This window comes from Schistocerca piceifrons, chromosome 4 (genome assembly GCF_021461385.2).
Source record: "Schistocerca piceifrons isolate TAMUIC-IGC-003096 chromosome 4, iqSchPice1.1, whole genome shotgun sequence".
NCBI lineage: Eukaryota > Metazoa > Arthropoda > Insecta > Orthoptera > Acrididae > Schistocerca > Schistocerca piceifrons.
Genome location: NC_060141.1, coordinates 165795212 through 165815391, shown reverse-complemented (window position 1 = coordinate 165815391; position 20180 = coordinate 165795212).

The following is a 20180-nucleotide window of genomic DNA, read 5'->3' as shown; positions in this document are numbered from 1 at the left end:
TTTGTAACCTTCTGCCTTTCTGCTGCTGGTGGTGTTCCTCTATTTCCAAAGAAAATTAAAACTTGTGCAAGACTGCAACTGTGCAAACAATGGGTTTGTTCCTAATAAGTTTTCTGTTATCAGTCACGATTTCCTATTTTCTTTTTTTGTGTTACGCATTATGCTTTTCGGGAAATGTTTCTCATTTTCAAGAGCATTTTTCTCTGCTTACTATTTCGTTTTTTGTAATGTTTTTGATGTATGAGGTTCTGCTTTGCAGTATATAGAAACGTCGATTTGTAGCTGATTATCGATATTTATACATAGCTACTGGCGAAATTAGGAAGAACTTGTAAGAGCAATTTTTCTGTGGTCCATTTGCGCAGCGTTTCATGGATACCAAACACGATTTAGTTAACAGAGATAATGCTATAGGTCTTCCACAGAGTATGATATACTTTCGTACAGAGGGTCTTTATGGTATCAATATGGATTAGAATTTGTTATATCTCATTACAATGGTGCTTTTTTATATGTTGGAATATCTATCTAAGAATACTGTCGAAGCATCTGAAATTCAAGTTTCAAGTATGCCATGCTCTGAACTACAGCATTGTCTCTGTTGATTACATCTAAAACATCTTTATACTCTTTGTTTATGTGTTTTTTTCTCGAAGTATACTGTGCACAAAAAATTGTGTATGATGTTTAATATGAGCGAGGCTCTGCACAAATGGACCACAAGAAAACTGTAAGTGTGAGGGAAGTGCCCTCTCTGCATGCGCAATCGGAATACTTGTGGCCAAAATCAGCTGTCTCATTGTTATTATTGTAAATGGGCTAATTTTGGTAGTTCAGGATGTAGCGTCGGGGCCAGTTGACATGCCCAAAAGCGACAGTGACTTCTCCTGGCGTGCACACAATACATAAGGACACTCCAGCACTCTCGACTCCAACTCCTTACTCTCCATATCCCGACACACGGAAACTTTAACGGGTTGCCTCTCTTTGACTGTGAACTCCATCTGACAATTACATATTCTTCCAGCTATAGTACTAGCGCCAGCATCCTCTCCTAAGATCAAGGCCCCTAAACCTCATCAAGTGTCGTGGCCGCCACAGCTCTGCTGTCGCTCTTCATTGTTACGCCCATCGTCTATCGATCAAAAGTTCCCAACCCCAACTTTCCCCTCGCCCCCCAGCTACACTACTAGACGATCCTGCTGTATTGCCACCCTCCGCCACACACCGTCAGGTGGCTTGCGGAGTATGGATGTAGATGTAGATTGCGTCGTCATTTCTCCATCTACTCTCTCACCCTCTAAGCTCTTACTGGGACCTGACCTCCTAGAACCTGCTAGAATCAGCTTCGTAAACTACATAAATTCACCAGGTACAACATAACCATATGTGGTCTTTTTGTAGTAATATAATCCCAAGGAAACTTCTCGTATTGCACTTAATATACATATTGGTAATTACTTGAAAAGACAGAAGAGCAAAAGATAATGGAAGAAATTGAGGAAAAAGGCTTAATGAAAATGACATGGAGAGGGGGTGGGGGGAATATGAAGTGAACAGGAATAGTGGATGTACCAAGTAGTTTCTTTTCTGGATTCTAGCAGATAACAGAAAGACAGAGACGATCACCTAATGGAAAGTTGGTGCATGACATTGGAAAGAGTTAGAATCGACATAGATGAGTGTAGGTGACAACATTAATACTTGCTACCATCTACGGGAGGCCTTTATCCAATTGTGTATGCCAAATGGCTGATGATGATGATGATAAAACTGATTAAAGAGCGAGAAAAAAGAAAGGTTTCTTTCACCAAGCAGTCTGCGACGTACCTATTTTATTTTATTTTTTTTTATTTTAGACGTCTAGTTCCGTAGGACTAAATTGAGGAGCAGATCCCTACGGTCATGGAACGTGTCAGTACATGAAATTACAACGGAAAAGTAATAACAGATAAAATAAAATGTTTATGAATCCTAAAAAGACGTCAAGCTATATGTTTACTTAAACGCAAACAACAGTATAACACAGGACTTAGCTTAATTTATCAATGAACTCCGCGACAGAAGAGAAGTGACCCATGATGAAGCTTTTAAGCTTAAATTTGGAAGCTTGTGGTAGCTGACTGAAAATGGATGCAGCAGAACAACATGGCTCTCGGCACAAGAGTCAAGTATGTGTGATCCAAATGGAAATTGTATTTCTGCCTATTATTAACTGAGAGAAAGCGCCTAATTCTTGGGAATAAGTTAATATTGTTAACAAGAAATGACAGGAAAGAATATATATATTGAGAGGCCCAGACTAATGAACAGGGTCGACAAGATTTTCGCGAACTTACACCACTTCTTGCCTGAACGTAAGGAATTAACATGGTACATTGGCGGTTGAGTCCGAAGGAAAACTAGGAAGACGGAACGAAAGATGTCACTTGGAATGGGTTGGACCAGAAAGTAAATGACCTGATGGGACAAAATCATCTCATTTTTCTACAGAAATGTTAGTTAAGCATGCATCAAGTGAAATTACATCTGGTCGGCAGAGGGAAATCAATCACAAATCATTCGTCCTCTCATAAGATAAAGAGAAGCGGTTAGTTGAATTAACGGAATAAAGTAAGTGAAACCCTCGCATCCATAATTTTCGTGAGGTTTGATAGACTCATCTCGGACCTAGCGTCCTATTTACCGACGTCACGCTTACCAACTTTAACGCCCACCATCACAGAGCAGCTTCCGGAGCCGTCAGATTCCGCCCCAGAGACACCAATTTGGGTGGACCGCCAAGACCGAAATCTGCCAGCGCCCCTGCTGCCCCACTCACAGCTTTGTGCCATAATGTTTCCCTACTATTCATCTCAGTTTAACTTAGCCTCTTCTAAAAAAATAAGTGAGGCAAAAGAAATGAGAAGTTGCCGTTTCCTTCCACATAAAATTTAGGGAATGGCCAACCTGATTTTACCACCCATTAGTGGAAAAATTTGTAGGTTATCGAACTGTGCGTGGCACCAGTCTGTCGCGCACAATATTGTGACGTCCAATGTCATCTCCTCTTAAGGCCGTCGCGTGAGTAGGAATGCCTAGTCTGGTCGGCACCCGAGGAAGAATTGAGGAATAGTTCGTGAAGAACAGCGACGGAAAGAGGAACAAGAGCCTCGTTCTCACTCCGCTTCTGATACCATGAGAAGAAGCACGTTTACAAAAAGGTGTGTGAAATGTTATGGGACTTAACTGCTAAGGTCATCAGTCCCTAAGCTTACACACTACTTAACCTAAATTATCCTAAGGGACAAACACACACACCCATGCCCGAGGGAGGACTCGAACCTCCGCCGGGATCAGCCGCACAGACCATGACTGCAGCGCCTCAGACCGCACGGCTAATCCCGCGCGGCAGCACGTTTACAAAAGACAAGATTCTTCAAGAGTAATTTTTTCACCGTCGCCGGTATATCAGTCCACTAAGCCCCGCACACAACGTCCCTCTGATTTTTAAGTAACTTGACCATCGAGAGGCGAACGAAGGGGCGTGTTTCACCGGGGCGTCTTGCGACCCACCAACTCTAACTGGGCCCGCCGGCTACCACCGAAGAGGACGCTTTCTAAGAGCTCCACTGTGAACACAACGGAAACCTGACCTCCTGCGTGTGTCGCACCCGGGCTGTTGTCTTAGACAGTGTGTGACACAAAACACATTCTATATCGCTTCCTTTCTCTACCAGGGTGGTGTAGCAAGCATAATATGAAACAAAAAAATAAGTTAATTATCGGACTGTAATTGACTGACTTGTTTCATCACTCCATTGATCGCAAGAATAAATTGTACCGGGGATATTCCACTCAGAAAGACGTGAGGTATCCCCAAGCAGTATTTATAATGGAGTGCTTTTGTAAATGTAAATCCTTTCTGTTAAAGGTGAAGGGATCGCTGGGGGAACGAGTATGGACACATAACGCTGCATTGTTAAATCCACAACTATTCGTATTCTCCTACCCCAAATGCGTTCTCCACCCAGTCACACCCTTGATGTGTATAGAATTTAATTTTTGTTGTTGTTGTGGTCTTCAGTCCTGAAACTGGTTTGATGTAGCTCTCCATGCTACTGTATCCTGTGCAAACCTCTTCATCTCCCAGTACCTACTGCAGCCTACATCCTTCTGAATCTGCTTAGTGTATTCATCTCTTGGTCTCCCTCTACGATTTTTACCCTCCACGCTGTCCTCCAGTACTAAATTGGTGATCCCTTGATGCCTCAGAAAATGTCCTACCAACCGATCCCTCCATCTAGTCAAGTTGTGCCACAAACTCCTCTTTTCCCCAATGCTATTCAATACCTCCTCATTAGTTATGTGATGTACCCGTCTAATCTTCAGCATTCTTCTGTAGCACCACATTTCGAAAGCTTCTATTCTCTTCTTGTCTAAACTATTTATCGTCCATGTTTCACTTCCATACATGGCTACACTCCATACAAATACTTTCTGAAACGACTTCCTGACTCTTAAATCTATACTCGATGTTAACAAATTTCTCTTCTTCAGAAACGCTTTCCTTCCCATTGCCAGTCTACATTTTATATTCTCTCTACTTCGACCATCATCAGTTATTTTGCTCTCCAAATAGCAAAACTCTTTTACTACTTTAAGTGTCTCATTTCCTAATCTAATTCCCTCAGCATCACCCAACTTAATTCGACTATATTCCATTATCCTCGTTTTGCTTTTGTTGATGTTCATCTTATACCCTCCTTTCAAGACACTGTCCATTCCGTTCAACTTCTCTTCCAAGTCCTTTGCTGTCTCTGACAGAATTACAATGTCATCGGCGAACCTCAAAGTTTTCATTTCTTCTCCATGGATTTTAGTACCTACTCCGAATTTTTCTTTCGTTTCCTTTACTGCTTGCTCAATATACGGATTGAATAACATCGGGGAGAGGCTACACAGTTAAAAAAATACCAGTCAAAGTTTCCACAGTCATTCCATGAGTTTTACAAAATGTAACCGCTTTTATTTCCTCAAACACTCAGTCATTCATACCACGACACTCATTCATGCGATTTCTGGTGGCGTCTACTTTCTGTTTGATGTCGATATTTAGGAAATGTTGTGAATCATAAACCATGTACTATAGACCACGCCATGGTGGGACGGTCTACGTGCCCCAACGAAACAGAAAGCCGTACTGCAGTTACAACCACAGTGCAGGGGTATCTGTTGAGAGTTCATGCAACCGTATGCCGTGTGGTTCCGAAGAGGGCAGCAGTCTTTTCAGTAGTTGCAGGAGCGGCAGTTTGGATGACGGACTGATCTCGCCTTAAATGAACCAACATGACCTTGCTGTGCTGGTATTGCGAACGGCTGAAATCAAAAGGAAACTACAGCCGATATCCAGAATGAGATTTTCACTCTGCAGCGGACTGTGCGCTGATATGAAACTTCCTGGCAGATTAAAACTGTGTGCCCGACCGAGACTCGAACTCGGGACCTTTGCCTTTCGCGGGCAAGTGCTCTACCATCTGAGCTCCCGAAGCACGACTCACGCCCGGTACTCACAGCTTTAGGGTAGGAGACGAGGTACTGGCAGAAGTAAAGCTGTGAGTACCGGGCGTGAGTCGTGCTTCGGTAGCTCAGATGGTAGAGCACTTGCCCGCGAAAGGCAAAGGTCCTGAGTTCGAGTCTCGGTCGGGCACACAGTTTTAATCTGCCAGGAAGTTACAGCCGATATATTTCCCGAGGGCATTTACCTCTACTGCATGGGTAAATTATGACGGCATTCTCTTGGGTAAAATATTCATAAGGCAAAATAACCCTCCATTTGAATCTCCGGGCGGGTACTACTGTGGAGGAAGTCGTCATCTGGAGAAGCAAATCTTGCAATCTACGGGCCAGAGCGTCTAATGTTAGAACCATTAATCGGGCAAGTAGGCTAGGAAATTTAAAAATGGTTGAAGCTAAATTTAGTCAGCATTAGTGGACCTGGCTCCCAGAATGAACAGGACTTCTGGTCAGGCGAGTATAGCTCCACAAATACAGTATCAAATAGTGGTAATGCAGGAGTAGGTCTAGTAACGAATAAGAAAAAAGGAATCTTGGTAAGTTAATTTGAACAGTATGGTGAACGAATTACCGTAGCCATGGTGGACATGAAGCCAACACACAGCAATACAAGTTTATATGCCGACTAGCTCTGCAAATAATGAAAAGCTTCAAAAAAAGTATGGCGAGATAAAAGAGATTATTCAGATAAGAAAATTTAATTGTGATTGGAGACAGGAATTCGGTAGTAATAAAAGAAAGAAAAGGAAAAACAGTGGATGAAATGGACTGGGAGAAAGGGATGAAAGAGGAAGCTACTTGGTAGAATTTAGCACAGAACTTAATTTAACTATCGTTAACACTCGATTTAGTAATTATGAAAGGAGACTGTATATGTGGAAGAGACTTGAACACATTTGAAAGTGTTAGACTGATTATATAATGGTAAGAGTGAGATGGTGGAAATAGATTTTAAACTGTATGTTTCCGGGTGTAGATGTGGACTCTGATCACAATTTGTTGGTCATGAAATGTGGACTACAACTGAAGGAATTGTAAAAAGCTAGGAAATGAAGGGGATTTGAACTGGATAAGATAAAGTACCAGAGGTTGTTGAACATTTCAGAGGGAGCATTAGACGACAGTTGACTAAGATACAGGAAAGGAATACAGTAGAAGACGAATGGGTAGCTTTGAGAGATGAAATAGTGGTGGAAGTAGAGGACCAAATAGATAAAAAGACAAGGCCTAGCAGAAATCCACGGATATCACTGGACATATCAAATTTAATAGATGAAAAGTGAACATTTAAAAATCAAGCAGATGAAAGGAATTAATAACCTCTAAAAATGAAACTGACAGGAAATGCAAAACAGTTAAACAGAAATGGCTAGAGGACAAATGCAGGTATATACAAACATATATAACTAGAACAAAGCTAGATACCAGCTAATGGAAAATTAAGGAGTTGTTGGTGAAGAGAAAAGCAACTGTATGAATATCAAGGACTCAGTACAAAGCAAATAAGAGAAAGCTGAAAGTCGAAGGAGTATATAGAAGTTCTTACACGAGGGAAATGTACTTGAAGGCATTGTTATGGAAAGAGAAGAAAACGTAGAAGAAGATGAGAAAGGAGATAAGAACCTAAGAGAATAATTTGACAGAGCACTGAAAGAGCTAAGTCGAAACAAGGCTTCTGGAATAGACAACATTCCATCAGAACTACTGACAGCCGTGGGAGAGCCAGCCACAACTAAACTAATCCACCTGAAATGCAAGATGTATGAAACAAGTAAAAGGATTTAATAATTCCAATACAAAGAAAGCACGTGCTGACAGGTGTGAATATTACCGAACTATCATTTTAACAAGTCATGGTTGCAAAATAATAACACGAATAATTTACTGAAGAGAGGAAAAATTGGTAGAAGCCGACCTCGGTGCAGATCAGTTTCGATTCTGGATAAATGTGTGAACACGTGACGGAATACTGACCTAACGAATTACGTTAGAAGGTAGGTTAAGGAAAGGCAAACCTAGGATACAGGTTTTGTATATTTGGTGAAAACTTTTGACAATATCAATTGGAAACACTCTTTGAAATTATGAGGTTGCTGGACGGAAAGGTTATACACAACTTGTACAGAGACCAGACGGCAGTTACAAGAGTCGAGGGACATGAAAGGGAAGGAGTAGTTGAGAAGGGAGGGAGACAGAGTTGTAGCCTATTTCCGATGTTATTAAGTCTAAAGGAAACAAAAATAAAACGGAGTAGGCGTTAAATCCTACTCACCTGATTTGCCTTTTTTTTTTTTTTTTTTTTTTTTTTTTTTTTTTAGTCACACAACATGAACTAAAATTTCAGTCATAAACCTCACTCATCAACGAATGAAATATCCTTTGCACATACTGGACACTCACAGGGATACGTACATACACACAACAATGTCAACTACGCTGGTATAAGAATACGGACATTTACACTTCACTCCAAGATCTGTCAGACTATGTTCCACGTTTACACACCAAGCTAGTTATGCATGCCAGTATGAACACTCCTCATCTGCCACTTAGTATGTGTTATGCACTACATCTCAGTACATAGTAGGACATTTCCTACTGTGATCTCTCCCTTGAAAAATCATAAACATAAAGTAAAATAGCTCATGTGCCAACTCACGGTCTTACATAACACTCAAGCCATCAAACAGCCAATAACACACTCATCAAGCGAGCACATCTGTGATAAACCCATCAAGACCTTCGACACGATATAGAGTAGCATAAATAAAAGTTGTCGGCCAGTTAATTGACCGATTTGTTTCAAACATTATGACTATGCCTCTTAGACAGTCGAGTTAAAGAGCACAATTCACACAATGAACTTAATTTCAGCTAAATGACACTGTAAGCTTATTGAAAGTGGATATCATTATGAAGAACTACCAAGAAGATGGGCGTAAGTTGTAGGCAGTGTATGCCTTCAGTTGGCAACGCTTTCGAGTTTCAGCTCTGGAGATCTGTTTCAGACACGTAATATTTATTGATCGTATAGTGAGTAGATGAAAAATGAGGACCAAGGCTGTTCCCTGAGAGTCAGTCAGAACTAACAGTGGTCACTTGCTAGGAATTGGGCCTGTGAGAAACGACGCAACTTACCTGAATTCCTCAGCATATCGTCGTCATATCGACATTAGATGGTGTAGCGAACTATCTGGAGACACATACGGTGCAAAAATGTACAGCGACATAGGAGGATAATTCGCTGCCATCAGTGATGATGTTTGCGAGTTTTTGTCGAGCAGGAACTATCGGCGTGTATCATGCAGCGACATACAATAACAACTCAGAACATCGTGATATGGTAGTTGATAGTCTACAATTACTGTGTTCTTCTGATGTCTATTGGAGTAATAGTCGTCAGCGTAGGATGCATCCAGACACGATTCAGCTGATTGTGATATTTTTCTTATAATGTGGGAGAGATGTGTTCTTGTAGCATAACTGTGATCATACATACCTGTTACATAAAGCTATCTCTATAGCGTCATCTACTCTGGTTTGTAGTACTGGCAACACACCATGATGATCCAAAACATTTTAACCACCTGCTTAATTGGGTGTTGAACTCCTTTTGGAGCTCAATACAACTACGATCCCGCGTGGCGTGGATTCGGCAAGTCTTTCATACGTTTCCAGAGGTATGCGGCAACAGATATCTACACATTGGTGACGCAGATGCCGTAAGTTACGGGCCAGTGGTTTGTATGACCGTCTACCTGACAGCCAGTATATCCATCTTAGGCACGCATGACAGCGGCGACACGCCGTGGCATGGAAACGTTGAGGCCTTGGTAGGTAGGTAGAGGGAGTTGGCACCACAATTGCACACACAAGTCACGTAAGTTCCGTAAATTCCGTGGAGGGGAGCGATGAGCTCTGACGCCACGTTCGATCACATTTCAGATGTGTTCGATCACGTTCAGATCTGGCGAGTTGGAGGGCCAGCTCATCAGCTGGAACTAGACACTGTTTTCCATCACTACTTGTGACATGGTGCATTATCCTGTTGATAAATGCCATTCCCCTTGGGAAACATGATCGTCCTGAAGCCTTGTATATGATATGCAACCAGTGATCGATACCCTTGGCCGTCATTGTGCCTTTTTTGAGCGCCACTGGACCCATGAATGCCCAAGCGAATGTTCTCCAGGGCATAATGGAGCCGCCGTCAACCTGTCTCCGTCCTCCAGCACAGGTGTCAAGCTGCTGTTGACACAGAGGACGACGGATTCGCGCCCTCCCATCCTCGTGATAAGGAGGTGTCGGGTTTCATCAGATCATGCAACGCTCTGGCACTGCACCAACGTCCAGAGCCGATGGTTACGTGCACATTTCAATTGCGGTTTCCGGTGTCGTGGTGTTAACATTGGCACATGCATAGGTCCTCGGCTGCGGAGGCCTATCTTTAGGAGTGTTCGGTGCACTGTGTGTTCAGACACTCTCGTACTCTGCCCAGCGTTAAAGTCTGATGTTAGTTCCGCCACAGTTCGCCACCTGTCCTGTTTTATTAGTCTGCCCAGCCTACGACGTCCGACATTTGTAATGACAGGTGGCCGCCTGACCCCACGACGTTTGGACGTGGTTTTATCTTGGTTTCGCCACGTGCTGAAGACACTCACCACAACACTCCTTGAACACCCAACAATCGTGCAGTTTCCGAAATGCTCGTCCCGAGCCTCCGGCTCATCGCAATCTGTCCTCGGTCGAACTCAGATAGATCGCGCTCCTTCCCCATTCTACAAACGAGCAGCACAGTCACTTATACTACATACACCATGCTTGTATCTGACTAGAAGTCATTCCTCTCCAGGTGACGCTGCTATCGCCTGGACGGGTTTACATCTATAGTAGGTCTATAGTCATAATGTTCTGGCTGATCTGAATATGTGTTTCTACCTCAGAGACGCTTGTGTGTACTTGTTATCTTGTACTGAACTGAGCAAATCAAATACATTCAATGGAAGGCTTAAGGTAACGTGCCCCTGAATGCATGGAAAAATATTAATAATTTTTCTAAAGTTTACACGACTCTACCAGAAAAACGTGCACTCTTAGCAGGACGAAAATTGTAGGGCATCAGTGTTTCTTGCTGAACATTTTGATATACAACTAATCACAGTAGTTCTCACGTTGACTTTGTTACTAGTTTTTTCATGAAGATCAGTTAATTGCATTTTTATATACCAGTCCATGTTTAGAAATCTATGCACTTACTAACTATCTTACTTAAATGCTTAAAACTTTAAGAACACATTAACAAAACGTCTCTCTAAAAAGAAGGCTAGAATCATGTTATTTCATCCACAAGTTTTTATTCTAGAAATGATTACATCTGGTAATCAGACTTAAGGTTACCTGTTATAAAATCTTCACGGGTTATCAGCCGAGTGGCGTCGTCTTCTAACCGCCTGAAGACGATGGATACGCAGTCCATTGAAACGTTGCGACTAGAAGACGACTCCACTCGGCTGATAACCCGTGAAGATTTCATAGCTGAGAAAGCCTGCGATCGCATTAAGGTTGCTTTTTCATAATTAATCAGTATGTATTTTCTTTCCTGTTGATAGGATGTTAATTTGTGTAATCAGTTTTCCTCCTGCAACGTCCCAAAAAATTTCTGACCTCTATCTCAAATAGATTTCTTGTGCATAAATAAATTTTGAGAAAATCTAAGTCTCGACAAATTCAGTTCGAAGGTATATTTGATCTATGACTGACTTGTGTTGTTCCTAACACACTCCAGGTGCATAGTGTTCTTTGTTTACTTGTTCCTCATCTTCTAATTTCCTTCTTGTTTCTCCTTGTTAATCAGGCGTCTTCAGTTGTCTCAACGACCCACTTTCCGGCTTCGGCCACTCTCATGGAATCAGCTGCCCACAACACTAGAAGTTCACACCTGCCAAGTGACCCACATTAAAAAAGGACAGGCATAATAACATTCGAGAATGAAAAAGTAGCAGCAACTCGAACTACAGAGAAGTTCATAAAGAAAACAACCCTCAAACACCAAGTATAGACAACGAAAACATAAGCTGCTGTAGGTGAAGGCGGACAGGGGGAAAGGAATGAAATAGGAGGCTGCCTGGTAGAATTTTGCACAGAGCATAACTGAACCATCGCAAACACTTGGATTAAGGATCATGAAAGAAGTTTGTGCAATTGGAAGAGATCTTGCGACGGTGGAGTGTTTCAGATTGATTATACACTGAAGAGCCAAAGAAACTAGTACACCCGCCTAATATCGTATGGAGACTCTGCGAACACGCAGAAGTGCCACAACACGAACTGACATATACTCTACTAATATTTGAAGTAGTTCTGGGGTGAACTGACACCATGAATCCTGCAGGGGTGTCCATAAATCCGTAAGAGTACGAGGCGGTGGAGATCTATTCTGAACAGAACGTTGCAAGGTATCCCAGATATGCTCAATAATGTTCATGTCTGGAAAGTTTGGTGGCCAGCGGAAGTGTTTAAACTTAGAAGAGTGTTCCTGGATATCCTCTGTAACAATTATGGACATGTGGGGTGTCGCATTGTCCTGCTGGAATTGCCCAAGTCCGTAGGAATGCACAATTGACATGAATGGATGCAGGTGATCAGACAGGATGCTTGCATACCTGTCACCTATCAGAGTCGTATCTAGACTCGTCAGGGGTCCCATATCACTCCAACTGCACATGGCCCACACCATTACAGAGCCTGCAACAGCTTGCGCAGTCCCCCTGCTGACATGCAGGGACCATGGATTCATGAGATTGTCTCCATATCCGTACATGTCCATCCACTCGATACAATTTGAAACGTGACTCGTCCAACCATACATCATGTTTCCAGTCACCAACAGTCTGATGTCGGTGTTAATGGGCCCAGGCGAGGAGTAAAGCTTTGTGTCGTGCAGTCATCAAGGTACACGCATGGGTCTATGGCTCCGAAAGCCCATACCGATCATGTTTCACTGAATGGTTCGTACGCTGACATTTGTTAATGGCCCAGCAATGAAACCTGTAGCAATTTGCAGAAGCATTGCACTTTGTCACGTTGAACGATTCTCTTCAGCCGTCGTTGGTCCCGTTCTTGCACGATCTTTTTCCGGCCAGAGCGATGTCGGAGATTTGATGTTTTACCAGATTCCTGATATTCACGGTATACGCGTGTAACACTCCCGGTAGTACTACTGGGTGTGGGTTTACTTAAGCTGTTCGCCGTTTCGACCGTGCGCCCTGCTTACACCACGTACCTGATAGTCCCGCGGCGGTCGTACTCTTCTGCTCCACACTGCTGCTGGATTGCCTAAAATTATCTATCAAAATATGCAAGCGGGTTTAGGGGAGCCACTCATCGTTAAAAAATACACTGTCCGGCGTCTGGTACGAACAACTACATTCTGAGACGATTAAAGGAAATCGCAGGTTGCACTGTTACACCATAAGTCGTAAATGTTTATCCCAATTGACAGTCTTGATGATTATCTGTCCACAATATCATTCTGACGAGCGTACGCGTAACCGGCACGACGCGGGTGATTGTTGATAAATGTGGAACGCGATGACCGAACGTACGTTCTCACGCTCGCTACAAGACACTGGCACTTGACTGCACTCTTTTATGGTAACTAATTTTTACTGATTCACATTAGTTCATTCCGGAAGACCGAACACGGCGCGGATGATCGATGCTGTGCGACACGCAACGAGAGGATATATAAATACGTTATTGACGGCACTGCTCATTTTCAATTACTTCCTGACGCACTTTCCTCTGAACCGTTTCCACATATCATCACTATACTATAATAGCACTTTTAGCAACATTTCAACTTCCGCCGGCCTGTGTGGCTGAGCAGTTCTAGGCGCTTCAGTCTGGAAACGCGCGACCGCTACGGTCGCAGGTTCGAATCCTGCCTCGGGCATGGATGTGTGTGATGCGCTTAGGTTAGTTAGGTTTAAGTAATTCTAAGTTCTAGTGGACTGATGTTCCGGTAAGTTGCGATGTTAAGTTCCGTAGAGCTCAGAGCCATTTGAACCTTCAACTTCCATACTAAGAATGCCCCTCACATGCAGAGCTACACACTACACAACATATCAATTGCGTGTCCCGTGCTCGACTGTCTAGACGTGGCTGCCCGCAAAGATACTCCACAATTAAACCAGCGATATGACAGTAAACTAACACGCCCAAAATGGTCGTACGGGAAAATCCCCACTTCATCGCTACCTCGGAGATGCTGTGTGCTATCGCTCGTGCGCCGACTGTAACACCACGTTCAAACTCACTTAAATCTTGCTACATTGCCATTGTAGTAGCAGTAACCGATTTAACAATTGCGCCAGACACTTGTGTTATACAGACGTTTCCGACCGCAGCGCTTTATTGTGCCTGTTTTGTGTGTGTGTGTGTGTGTGTGTGTGTGTGTGTGTGTGTGTGTGTACGGGTGTATCTTCCCCTTTAACACTAACATTAAAAGAGCACCAATGTGTTCCAGCAGTCTATGTCACAACAATAATTTCCTTAAAAGTTCCTAGCAGAAATTACTATGCACGCTACATAAAATTATTACGACCTGTTCTATGCAAATGTATGGTTATTTATTGTTGTACTGTGTAAAACGATAGCAATGGCTACGAGCCATCATAGTATCTAACAGCCTTTTGTGGCCTTATTCATGTACATTGTTGCAGAGATCTTGTTTATAAATAATGACTTACTTTTACAGGTACGCTATATAGAGTGGCATAGAAAGGAACAAATTGCCTCGGAGACCTGCAAAGTCGTATGTCCTCACGTTTTCAGTAATGTAATTGAAATGAACGTTTGGCATCACTGGCCGGGAGGCCCCTTACGGGGCAGGTCTGGCTGCCTTGGTGCAGGTTTTATTACATTCGACGACACATTGGGCGACCTGCGTGCCGGATGGGAATGAAATGATGATGAAGACAAATCAACACCCAGTCCCTGAGCGGAGAAAATCCCCCGACCCAGCCGAGAATCGAACCCGGGCCTCTTAGGACGGCAGTCCATCACGCTGACCATTCAGATATCGGGGCAGACAGTAACGTAATAATCAGTTGCTATTGTTTACCTCTATCAAGAGCATAATGTAGTCCACAGCCGCCATAGTGCCTTCGATCACTATCAAAGGTCTCATGTAAACGCGGATGAATATCCCTTCATAGCATAGTACTGCTCCCACCAACCTGCATCATGGCGCGGCGCATGTTTCGACAACCGTTCGCCTGTGTGGTAGCCTGTCCGGACGCAAGGATCGACCTGTTGTAACAACAATGGCAATAGGCCCGAGAGGGCCACACTTTTCAGTAATTCCGTTCACATTGCAGATCCTACATAACACAGTGGGCATGATTCCGACCTTCACTTTTTGTGGTGACGCGTCGACGTCCGACACCGTGTGACCTGCTTGTGACTTTGCTGTCCTTCAGCAACATTCCATAGATATTCACGACAATAGTACATGAATTGCCAAGCAGCTTTGCCGTCTCTCAGATGTTTATTCCCACGCACCAGACCATAACAGTCTGTCCTTTCTTAACGTCGCTTATTCAGTGGATTTCCCCCTTTGCGCCCCTTATCGACTTAAGAGTGACTCCCCAATTCTCTGTGATCCGCTGATATTCTTTCCTTACAGCGTCACACGCCTGAAACGCCACCAGATGGTATTCCTTCTCTCTGTGGACTGTGATTATAATATTTTAGCTCATGGATGTGTCTTCACTAGTTGTTACAGATTATGATTGAAGCGCCTATAGCCTCGTGAGGAACACATACGTCGTAGTCTACATAAACGTTTGCAGGATCGAATCTAGAGCAGCCTATAAAGGATATTACCATCGTTATCCTGTGATTATTATTATACACTATTTGCAGCCTATATTATAAAGGTTTCAACAAAAATGTACTGACAACCTTCGAGTGTTGTAGAGGGTGTCTTAAAGAGTAAATGGGGGGTGAGAACCGACATCCGGAAACGCGACCCCATGTCGCTGCAGAGCCTAGGCACTGTTGTGGGGAAATACACACATCAAAAAAAGGTTTTGCATCACCTCGGTTCCGAGAGTTCCGGAACCTTACAGAAAACTGGAATAGATATCAACATAAACATCATTTCCGCCTTTTTTGTTGCTAACGAAGACCGCGCATTACATGTTGTACCACCATACAGCGAGGCCTTCAGAGGTGGTGGTCCAGATTGCTGTACACACCGGTATCTCTAATACCCAATAGCACGTCCTCTTGCATTGAAGCATGCCTGTAATCGTCGTGGCATACTATCCACAAGTTCATCAAGGTACTGTTGGTCCCGATTGTCCCACTCCTCAACGGCGATTCTGTGTAGCTCCCCCAGAGAGGTTGGTGGGTCACGTCGTCCATAAACAACTCTTTTCAATCTATCCCGGGCATGTTCGATAGGGTTCATGTCTGCAGAACATGCTGGCCACTCTAGTCGAGCGATGTCTTTATCCTGAAGGAAGTTATTCACAAGATGTGCACGATGGGGGCGCGAATTGTTTTCCATGAAGACGAAAGCCTCGGCAATATGCTGCCGATTTGGTTGGACTATCGGTCGGAGGATGGCATTCACGTATCGTACAGCCGTTACAGTGCCTTCCATGACCACCAGCGGCGTACGTCGGCCCCACGTAATGCCACCCCAAAACAGCAGGGAACATCCACCTAGCTGAACTCGCTAGACAGTGTGTCTCAGCCGTTGAGCCTGACCGGGTTGCCTCCAAACACGTCCCGACGATTGTCTGGTTGGAGGCATATGCGACATTCATCGGTGAAGAGAACGTGATGCCAATCCTGAGCGGTCCATTAGGCATGTTGTTGGGCCCATCTGTACCGCGCTGCATGGTGGCGTTGTTGCAAAGATGGACCTCGCCATGGACGTTATCACGCAGCCTGTTGCGCACAGTTTGTGTCGTAACACGACGTCCTGTGGCTGCACGAAAAGCATTATTCAACATGGTGGCGTTGCTGTCACGGTTTCTCCGAGCCATAATCCGTAGGTAGCCGTCGGCCACTGCAGTAGTAGCCTTTGAACGGACTGAGCGAGGCATTTCATCGACAGTTCCTGTCTCTCTGTATCTTCTCCATGTCCGAACAACACCACTTTGGTTCACTCCGAGACACGTGGGCACTTGCCTTGTTGAGAGCCCTCTCTGACACAAAGTAACAATGCGGACGCGATCGAACCGCGGTATTGACCGTCTAGGCATGGTTGAAATGCAGACAACACGAGCCGTGTACCTCCTTCGTGGTGGAATGAATTGGGCTGATCGGCTGTCGGACCCCCTCCGTCTAATACGCGCTGCTCATGCATGGTTCGTAACATCTTTGGGTGGATTTAGTGACTTCTCTGAAGAGTAAAAGCGACTGTTTCTGTGAGACAATATCCACAGTCAACGTATATCTTCAGGAGTTCTGGGAATTGGGGTGATACAAAACTTTTTTTGATGTGTGTATCAGCAGACTTAACTTCTCACACTAATACTGACGTGTCCAGTAGCAGAGCCGGCACTCCGTAGCGTCATTGGATCAAGTTTCCAGATGTTGGTTCTTATCATCGATTTGATTCTCAAGACACGCTCTGCAACACCTCGAAGTCTGTCAGTCCGTTTTTATTACACAATAATTTTTTCCAATGAGATCATTATTACAATGTATTTTTTTAATACAGAGTGGGCCATAACTTAATTACCTCTAGCTATACTTGGACTCGTTTTGTTGAGCGTAATGGTAGTCAGTTGTGATTTGACTAGAGTGTCGTACTTGTAACTCAGTTGACGCTGACAGTTTAAGGTTTGTAGTTTGTTTTTATGTGAGAGATAGTGAACAGAAAGTTAACGATAGAACAGCATGTATTCGTTTAGAAACATGGTGGAAACATGATCAAAATTCCAGTAGTGTTTTTGACTTCTTTGTCAAACGTTTCCCAAATACCCAACCTGCGTCTCGACAAGATATTCGCAAATGAAATTTAAGATTTGGAGAGACTAGATCGGTTGCGAAGTTTCCTCATTCAGGTAGGCCAAAGTCTGTGACTACAGAAGGAATCTCGTTGCCGCGCAGTGTTTTGTGCGGTCATCCACGAAATCTCAGGGTTCGGAAAAACCAGAAGTTGAGGCCTCGTTTACTTCAAGGCGTAAATGCTGGTGATCCGAACAGGAAAATAGAATTCTTAAGCTGTACACAATCCGACAAGAAAGCAGTTCCAAGTTTTACAAAAGCCCTTTTTGGAGATACGACATGATTTTTAAGGGCAACGGCAAATTGAAAGAAATCTACTGGGATACTACGAAATCCTATATTGAGTGTGTGGGCAGAAATTTTCAGCGGTGTTCTGTTAACTCCTTATTTTTTAACGGTACTTTCAAATGTGTAAATGACGTAGATATATTTCGAGAAGTGTTGTTAGAAATGGAAAACAGACCACATTTTGGACGTCTTCAGTCGATTAATAAAAAGCTGATATTGCAACAAGATGGAGCACCCTCACTTTGTGGAGCTGTACTGACAGACTTTCAAAATGAAAACTTTGATGGACAGATTGGCAGATGGGGTCCTACTGGATGATCTACACATTCCTCATATATAACACTCATGGATTTTTCAGTCTGCGTTATGGTAGAATAGAGTTTTATTCCGCCAAAATTAGTGATATTCAGCACTTGAAGTTATGAAACCAAGCAGGATTTGAAAACCTACAGTTCCGGAATATTTGTGACAAAATTTGTAAATCATTATTGTAAAGATTCAGTGATTGATTAGAAAAGCATGGGAACGACATTGAGCATGTTTTGTAGATGCACTGAACTCCGCATTTATTTCTGTTATAACAAATTTATATTTTTATTCGTTTAGTATTATTGCACCAAAAGCATCGTTGACAATTGACTTATGGCACACCCCGTAATTCTTCAGAATACATCGTTTATCCATACTATACTGAAAGCTATGGATGTATTGAATGTCCAGTGCAAGGAATGCCAGAAACGGAGAGAGAGTTGAAACTTCTTTATCTATCAAACTAAATATTTATCATCTTAATTTTGTTTACTACTAAAGCGTAGGTTCTACGCTCTTATGACGTGTATTTAATTCAAATTTCTTACGAATATGTTTTTAGTCATGTATCATGTGGTGTCACCGCCAGACACCACACTTGCTAGGTGGTAGTTTTAAATCGGCCGCGGTCCATTAGTACATGTCGGACCCGCGTGTCGCCACTGTGTGATCGCAGACCGAGCGCCACCACAAGGCAGGTCTCGAGATACGGACTAGCACTCGCCCCAGTTGTACGGACGACTTTGCTAGCGACTACATGGACGAAGCATTGCTCATTAGCCGAGCCAATAGTTAGAATAGCCTTCAGCTAAGTCAATGGCTACGACCTAGCAAGGTGCCATTAGTAACATTGCATGTATCTATGGAGTCTCACTTATATCGTCAATAGCGATGTACCAAAAGGATGGATTAAAGTTAAGTATTCCAGAAGCTACGTACTTTTCTTTACAGCATTCATTACGTATCTTGTTTCACACCTCACGAAATCCTGCTTCAGCTTAGCGCGTGCCTTTCGGCTTCCTCTCATTGTGTCTAGGCTGTCTTGTCTAGACACAACATATCACAAGTTTATGGTAACAGCTGAAACACTTCGGCTTACCAAGGCAGGCAAATGAAGTTAACTTTCAGAATGTGCTATTCAAGGTAATCATATCAAGCTGCAGCGATTAACTATACCTAAGAAAGACAACAAAAAAAGGTAAATTCAGGTTGATAGAACATTATATTTGCAGAGTATGCAACTGTTATTTTATAAGCCAATGATGAGTAAATGGGGCGGAGGGGAACAAAGGGTAGAGGCTTACAGGAGACAGATTGATGCTTGATTGCAAACAGCACAGGGTATACAATTAACGTAGAACATTTGCAGAAGAGAAATTATACTGTCGCAAGGTGTTTAAGTTAATCAGCACAATCAAAAATTTCAAATCGCTAATGTAAAAGACACGCAAAAATCTGTCTTGAAGATATATATCTTTTGGAAGTACATATTCAGAACAATGTGTAGACTGAATGTTGACTGAAAGTTGTTATCTCTACTAAAAGAATAATGTCCATCGCCTCTGACTCTGGAATGAGAGAGCTTGTTAAATCCGCATACTTTCACTGTATTATATCATATTCTGGAAAAGTTTTGTGCATTCACAAATAATGGTCTTATACCGAAAAATGGCAGCCAGAATGATTTGTACTGTCTGTTCACGAACTTCAAACAAGCCATTATCAAGTGTGTCGACAGTCTCAGTCTTCCCTGTAGATACACTCCCTCATGGGATGTGTGGTTCAAAAAGGAACTGTAACGCTGACACAATGAACACTTGACGCCAAAGTGGATTGCTGTTGCAAAACATTTGTAATCACAGTACAAAAGAGAGGGCACTTTTTTGAATGTTTCATTTTGAACAGGCTAACAGCACAGTTGAAAGATCAGAGCGAAAAAAACCCAAATTTTGAGATCTTCCTCTTCGAGCACTCCGTTTGTTCTGTACGATGGTTCC